Source organism: Coregonus clupeaformis, chromosome 8 (genome assembly GCF_020615455.1).
Source record: "Coregonus clupeaformis isolate EN_2021a chromosome 8, ASM2061545v1, whole genome shotgun sequence".
Lineage (NCBI taxonomy): Eukaryota > Metazoa > Chordata > Actinopteri > Salmoniformes > Salmonidae > Coregonus > Coregonus clupeaformis.
Window position 1 is genome coordinate 28,460,633 of NC_059199.1, and position 8,651 is coordinate 28,469,283.

The following is an 8,651-nucleotide window of genomic DNA, read 5'->3' on the forward strand; positions in this document are numbered from 1 at the left end:
GTCCATCCGGTAGCACTCAGAACTTACCGAAAAAGGATGGAGCTCACCCACTCTCTTCATGGAAGTAATCGCTACCAAGAAAACCACCTTCATAGAGAGGTGTTTCAGGGAGGCAGACTCCAACAGTTCGAAAGGCGGCTTTGCCAAAGCTGCCAAGACCACATCCAGATCCCAGCTCGCCATTGAGCGGGTCCTAGCAGGACGCAGGCGACGAACACCCTTCATAAACCTGGAGACCAAGGGATTGCGCCCCACTGGCCTGTCCATCCACCCCACATGGCAGGCAGATATAGCGGCCAAATACCCTCTCAGACTGCAGAGTATTGGAGGACATACTGCACCCCGCATGACTCGGGCACAACCTCAATACCAGTGCACGAAGAGCAGAACAACCGCCAGCGCAACTGGTATGCCTTGGTTGTAGCCGGTGCCATTGCGCTCTGCATGGTGTTCATTACGCCCTCCTGTAGTCCTAACATGGACCATTGCTGCCGTTCAGCGGCCAAGCCCACAGAATGAGGCGGTGCGGTCTCAGATGCCACAGAGTTCCCCCGGCCTGAGACAGCAGGTCGGGTCTCAGGAGAAGTTGCCAAGGTGTCCTAGACAACAGGGACAGGAGAAGGCTGAACCAGGGTCGTCTAGGCCAGTATGGGGCCACCAGCAGCAGACGATGCTCCGCCATCCTGGTCCTGTCCAGCATAGCCTGGATCAGGGGAAAAGGGGGGAATGCGTAAAGCTCCAGCCCTGGCCAATCGTGAGCCAGAGCATCCAAGCCCAGAGGCCCTGGTGGCTCCGACATGGAATACCACAGGGGGCAGTGTGCCCAGGGAGGCAAACAGGTCCACCTGCGCCCTCCCGAACTTGTCCCACAGGTGCTGCACCACCTGGGAATGTAGGCTCCAGTCCCAAGGTGGCGGGCCCTCCCTCAAGAGCATATCTGCTGCCACATTCAGGATGCCAGGTACGTACGCTGCGCGTAGAGACGCTAGACGTCCCTGAGCCCAGAGAAGGAGCAACCGTGCCATAAGATGGAGACGGTGGGACCTCAGTCCACCCTGATGGTTGATGTAAGCCACCACTGTGGTGTTGTCCGTTCTCACCAGGACATGTCTTCCCTTCAGATGTGGAAGGAAAGACCGCAGGGCCAGCAGTACAGCTCGGAAATCTAGTGTATTGATGTGCCTGCCGCTCCAAGTGGGTAGCCAACAGCCGCTGGCCGACCTGTCCTTGGTCAAACCCCCCCAGCCAATCTGGAAGGCGTCTGTGCTGACCAGCTCCCGGCGGCACATCCTCACCCTACCTGAGAGAAAGAAGCAACAGCACCACCTCAACAATGCCCTGAGACACTGTGCGGTCACCCGCAGCTGGCGGTGACGGTGGCGCTTTGGGTGCAGCCGGTGGGAGTTGAACCACCGTTGAAGAGGCTGGAAATGGAGCAGGCCCAGGGGAATCAGCAACGAGGCCACCGTCAGCAAGCCCAACAGGCGTTGGCAGGTCAGGGCGGATACGACCCGCCCCTGCCGAAAGTGGTCGAGGCAAGATAAGATCGCCTGAACCCTTCTGGTGGGCAGGCGTGCTCTCATGAGGACTGAGTCCAGTTCCATGCAAATGAAGGCCACCCTCTGGGTGGGCGTCAGACGACTCTTCTTGTCGTTTACAGTAATGCCCAGCCTGGGTCAGGAGCGTGTCTCTGTCTGACAGGACCTTGGTCCTGGTCGGGGCACAAATCAGCCAATCGTCCAGGTAATTGAGGATCAACAATCCTCGGGACGTGAGAGGTGCCAGGACAGCATCCATGCATTTTGTGAAAGTGCGGGGTGCCAAGGAGAGGCCGAAGGGAAGAACCATGAATTCATAAGCCGTCACTTCGAAAGCGAATCGGAGGTACTGCCAATGAGCTGGGTGAACAGGAACATGGAAGTACGCATCCCTCAGGTTGAGCGTCACAAACCACTGGTCCCTGGACATGGACTGCAACACGCGGGCTGGGGACAGCATGTGGAACCTCAGTACCTTCAAGTACCCATTGAGGTTGCTGTGGTCCAGAATCGGTCGAAACCCTCCATCTCTTTTTGGGACCACAAAATAAGTGGAGTAGAACCCACCTAGCCGTTCTGATGTCTCGATCCTGTGGATGGCACCCTTGTCCAGGAGTGAGGAGATCTCCAGCCGCAGGGTTTTCTTCATGGGGTTGGCCACCGTGGTGACACGAAGGCCCCTGAAGGACGGGGGCCGGCACCTGAATTGGAGTCGGTACCCCTCGAGCATTGTGGACAACACCCAAGGGGACTCCACACCCTCCTCCCACTTTGCCCTTTGAGACAGAGAGAAGCGGACGAGGCCGGGGAAGGGTGTGTCAGGGGTCCTGCCGGGGCCTGCCTCTCCACTGGCACCCCGAGCACCTGGGTCCCCCAGGCACGTCCCAGTTGACAGGTTGTTGCTTCACCGCATGCTGTGCCCCTCCCCGCTGTCGTCCCTCAGCATGAGGCGATGGGGCAGGAGAGTGACCCCCCCGTCGTTCAGGTACAGGTGGGTGGCGATGGTCCATCTGCCTTGGACCAGGGGCCTGGGGAGACGGCATGAACTGTCTCAGGGTCTCCCGGTCCCTACGAACCTTATCGGTCTGCTCCAGAATGTAATCAACCCCTGGGCCAAACGTCAGCCCTGGGGTGATGGGGAGAGTGGCAAATGTGCTCTGGAGAGCAGCTGGCAGACGGGATTGGGCCAGCCAGAGATGGCGCCGGGAGGTAACCACCTGCGCCATGACCTTTCCGTTGGCGCGGGCCTCATCCCTCTGGAGCAGGGAAAGCAGGCGAGACACCTCCATCGCTTCCAGGAGGTGCTCCTCTGTGCCCTCCTGCAGCCAGGGCAACAGAGTCTACAGGTAGGCCTGCAGCAGCATGGCCGCGTTGGTGAGGAGGCCAAGGAGCAGAGGGACCAATATGTGGCTTTCAAGTCTGCATCAAAGACTCTGGGGCAGTCCTGGCTTCAGTGGCGGGTTCCGCTCTATAATCTCCAGGTCCGGAAGGACCATGGCAGCTATCATGGCGCAACATAACTCCATGGTCCAGTCTCTGCTGTGAGTCGGAAGGGCCCCCTGGCAGAGGCCTAGCTCTCCTGCAAGGCCTCGCGGAACTCAGCAGAAATGGGGACAGATGGAGAGTCATCACTGTCCACCAGTTTGATATCCAGTGCAGTGGCTACTCATAGCCTCTCGAGCCGCTGGGGGCGATGAAGCTCCGCTGCCGGATTCTGATGGCCTGTCAGCCTGGTAGCACCGATCACTGCGGTGAATAGTGCCAGCATTGTCCCCCAGGAACAGCCTATCACTTGGCCAACAGGGAACAGCTGTCGTCGCCACCGAAGCTATCAACCTCCTGACGCAGGGCATGCGCCCTCCGTTCAAGATGGTCCCAGCGGAGACTCCTGCCCCCGTCCAGGACTGGCAGCAGATGGGCTCTGCCTGCGGTGGCTCCGGCCAGGCTTCCTGTGAGGGGGTACTGGGCCCAGTAGAGGGACTAACAGCTCGCTGGCGCACCACTCCTGAGGGAGGGAGCTCGTCCCCAGCCTGAGCCTGAGCCTGGCCGACCCACTCGCGCATTGCCTCCAATCGCGCCAGGCACAGGCGTTCTGATAATACCACACAAAACAGGCATCCAGTAGGGCGCTCCACCGCCCTCTCCGCGTGGCTCAAACCCAGGCAGTGCATACACGAGGTATGCGGATCCCCAGGGGGGATGCCACCATCACACCTGTCAAAGGGAAGCCATAAGCTCAGCCAAGCCAACAAGGCCACGGAGCAGGGGTCCGACGCCCTGGGAGAACTTATGTTATGATCCGCTTGGAGGAATAGGAACCTGGTGAGGGATAAATTAACCAGTACCTCTGCAAAAACCGGGGAAGACCCGTGTGGGAAAAACAGGCAGACAAAAAAACCAGCAACCAGGTAATGGATTTGATTTATTCGTTTTTTTGTTTTACGCCAACTGCAATATTACCTAGCCGGTTTAATATCCAAGCAGTAAAAACAGCACCATATGATGAAGTAACTCCGTTAAGGAACTCAAAAGTTAATGTCTCAATGTAGTGGAAAGCCCACTACGATACTCTTACACTCTGCAGGGGAAAGAACAAGAAAAAACCCTGCATGTTAATTAGCAGAGAACCTGCACCTATGGCGCGGGGAGCAGCATGTTAAAGCAATTCACAACACACACATAGAACAAGCCAGTCAGCAAGTCGTGTAAGGTAAATTACAGTTTGTGCAGCAAGAGCCACCATACTAATGGATACACACGGAGTCGTAGTGTAACGCTAACGAAACACAAGTACGATAAACGACGGGTGGAAGATACAGATCAACCGCGCGCAGCGAGTGGAACACTCAAGAGGAGGGGCTGGCCATTTGACCAGCTGCTCCAGGCTGCAAACAGCCAGTGAGTATACTTCCACGCAAGATATTACACTTAACAGTGACTTACCAAGCGAACTTCAGAAAGTTTGTACCTCAAACCATACGGATGTCCGCCGAGAAAATGAAAGAGAACATGTGTCGCGGCAATGGGGTCTATATATAGGGGCGGACCCCAGCCGTGACACAGGTGTCCATGGGAGTAAATCTGTAAATCCTCACCTTGGATGTATCCCTCCGCCGCGGAGTGATACCAATATATTGAAGTGATCCATATAGCTCACATAACCGTGGTTACATACGTAACCGTCGTTCTTCATTGTTGAAAATCCCACAACAAGGTGTGGTGACCAAAAGTTTTTAATTTCTTATTTTTTTATTTCAATTTATTGTAATATAAATAGGGAATTATTTAAGAAAAGTGCAATTGTGCCCATATAATTGGCCGGAACTGTAGGTCCATTCTCTTTTCTACATACTTTATATCTGGTTTTAGTCGTTTAAGTGCCGTGGCTCAGATGCGTCTCTGTGAGGAGTAGGAGGTCAAAGGAATGGTGAATTGTAATTGAGGTGGTTCAGTTACCAGACATGCATGATGAGTAGTAGGTTGGTGGTCTGTTGATACCCCTCTGGTGGTGTGGGAGCTGTGCTTTAGCAAAGTGGATGGGATTATATCCTGCCTAGTTGGCCCTGTCCGGGGTATCGTCGGACGGGGCCACAGTGTCTCCTGACCCCCCCTGTCTCAGCCTCCAGTATCTATGCTGCAATAGTCTATGTGCCGGGGGGCTAGGGTCAGTCTGTTATATCTGGTGTTATTCTCCTGTCTTATCTGGTGTCCTGTTTGAATTTAAGTATGCTCCCTCTAATTCTCTCTCTCCCTCCCCTCCCGGAGCACCTGAGCCCTAGGACCATGCCTCAGGACTACCTGGCCTGATGACTCCTTGCTGTCCCCAGTCCACCTGGTCGTGCTGCTGCTTCAGTTTCAACTCTTCTGCCTGCGGCTATGGAACCCTGACCTGTTCACCGGACGTGCTACCTTGTCCCAGACCTGCTGTTTTCAACTCTCTCTCTCTACCGCACCTGCTATTTCAACCTCTAAATGCCCGGCTATGAAAAGCCAAGTGACATTTACTCCTGATGTACTGACCTGTTGCAACCTCTACAACCACTGATTATTATTTGACCCTGCTGGTCATCTATGAATGTTTGAACATCTTGGAGAAAAATCTGGTCTTAATGGCCATGTACTGTTATAATCTCCACCCGGCACAGCCAGAAGGTGACTGGCCAACCTTCAGAGCCTGGTTCCTCTCTAGGTTTCTTCCTAGGTTTCTGCCTTTCTAGGGAGTTTTTCCTAGCCACTGTGCTTCTACATCTGCATTGCTTGCTGTTTGGGGTTTTAGGCTGGGTTTCTGTTTAGCACTTTGTGACATCTGCTGATGTAAAAAGGGCTTTATAAATACATTTGATTGATTGATTGAGTAGGCCTAACCTTGCCTGAGACCTGAAGAGTTGCATTGCCTCCCAGAGTCAATTCCTAGGCTTCAGCTTAGCAGGCCTATGCTTTTCTGGTGCGCAGGAGACCTGTGTTCGCACCCTGTGTGTTGGTTACTCTAGTCTAAAATCAAATGTACAGAGAGCCCACATGGGGGTGTGGTGTTGCTCTCCTGGTTCATGCCTCCAAGAATAAATTTGCATACACCTTGAAAATTAAAATGGAAATTGAAAAGAGGAAAGAGAAAATGCTTCATTGGGTAGTTGGAAAATGAAAATAGACACTTTCAATTTCACTTTGCACATTGCATTTAATATTTTCTGTTTACCATTTTCTATTTTCATTTTAACTTTGGAATTGAATTGTGGAATGAATCATGCACACCAATATGAAAATTAAAATGCATTGATCATTTTCACATTCCTATTTAGCATTTACGCCTCGATCCCACATACAGCGCAAAATGGTCTGGATCATCTGGATATGTGTGCAACAAAAGTTCAACATTCACCTTCTGCTACTATTTCTGTCAAGCTGTCTACACATACAATTTGATGAATAGATTAGATAAATCTAACATATGCACCACACAGAACGCACTGCAACTGCCTCTGCAACGCAATGCTGCAAGGCAGACACAGCGTTCCATTGGAAATGAATGTATTCTGGTGTACCAAAACGCAATGACGCTGTCGGTGTGATTGAGGCGTTAAGCATTGCATTTTCGAACTGCCAATGATCACCCTCCATACTTTCTAAGCCCTTTTCCTTGAATAAATGCAGGGGGCCAAGTTGCTCCCCAACTTGATAATGCCATCTAGTGGAAAAATCTAAACACACCAATTGAGATAGAGTATTCCATTTGATTCCATTCCATGTTTTAATTTTAACACAAGAGCACTACACAGTTTGGATTGTAAAAAACACTATTGAAATAAATCATGAAATTCTTATATATATATATATATATATATATAGATAGATAGATTATATATATATATATATATATATATATATATATATATACACACTGCTCAAAAAAATAAAGGGAACACTTAAACAACACATCCTAGATCTGAATGAATTAAATAATCTTATTAAATACTTTTTTCTTTACATAGTTGAATGTGCTGACAACAAAATCACACAAAAATTATCAATGGAAATCAAATTTATCAACCCATGGAGGTCTGGATTTGGAGTCACCCTCAAAATTAAAGTGGAAAACCACACTACAGGCTGATCCAACTTTGATGTAATGTCCTTAAAACAAGTCAAAATGAGGCTAAGTAGTGTGTGTGGCCTCCACGTGCCTGTATGACCTCCCTACAACGCCTGGGCATGCTCCTGATGAGGTGGCGGATGGTCTCCTGAGGGATCTCCTCCCAGACCTGGACTAAAGCATCCGCCAACTCCTGGACAGTCTGTGGTGCAACGTGGCGTTGGTGGATGGAGCGCGACATGATGTCCCAGATGTGCTCAATTGGATTCAGGTCTGGGGAACGGGCGGGCCAGTCCATAGCATCAATGCCTTCCTCTTGCAGGAACTGCTGACACACTCCAGCCACATGAGGTCTAGCATTGTCTTGCATTAGGAGGAACCCAGGGCCAACCGCACCAGCATATGGTCTCACAAGGGGTCTGAGGATCTCATCTCGGTACCTAATGGCAGTCAGGCTACCTCTGGCGAGCACATGGAGGGCTGTGCGGCCCCCAAAGAAATGCCACCCCACACCATGACTGACCCACCGCCAAACCGGTCATGCTGGAGGATGTTGCAGGCAGCAGAACGTTCTCCACGGGCGTCTCCAGACTCTGTCACATGTGCTCAGTGTGAACCTGCTTTCATCTGTGAAGAGCACAGGGCGCCAGTGGCGAATTTGCCAATCTTGGTGTTCTCTGGCAAATGCCAAATGTCCTGCACGGTGTTGGGCTGTAAGCACAACCCCCACCTGTGGACGTCGGGCCCTCATACCACCCTCATGGAGTCTGTTTCTGACCGTTTGAGCAGACACATGCACATTTGTGGCCTGCTGGAGGTCATTTTGCAGGGCTCTGGCAGTGCTCCTCCTGCTCCTCCTTGCACAAAGGCGGAGGTAACAGTCCTGCTGCTGGGTTGTTGCCCTCCTACGGCCTCCTCCACGTCTCCTGATGTACTGGCCTGTCTCCTGGTAGCGCCTCCATGCTCTGGACACTATGCTGACAGACAGAGCAAACCTTCTTGCCACAGCTCGCATTGATGTGCCATCCTGCATGAGCTGCACTACCTGAGCCACTTGTGTGGGTTGTAGACTCTGTCTCATGCTACCACTAGAGTGAAAGCACCACCAGCATTCAAAAGTGACCAAAACATCAGCCAGGAAGCATAGGAACTGAGAAGTGGTCTGTGGTCACCACCTGCAGAACCACTTCTTTATTGGGGGTGTCTTGCTAATTGCCTATAATTTCCACCTGTTGTCTATTCCATTTGCACAACAGCATGCGACATTTATTGTCAATCAGTGTTGCTTCCTAAGTGGACAGTTTGATTTCACAGAAGCGTGATTGACTTGGAGTTACATTGTGTTGTTTAAGTGTTCCCTTAATTTTTTTGAGCAGTGTATATATATATATATGTTCTTAATCTATATAAATAATCATTCAACACAAATATATATAGACACATGTGAAGTTGACAATTCAGGTGTAGGGGAAATGAACAGTTTCAACGCATAACTGTGGTACAAAAGTCTTTGTCAGTACCAG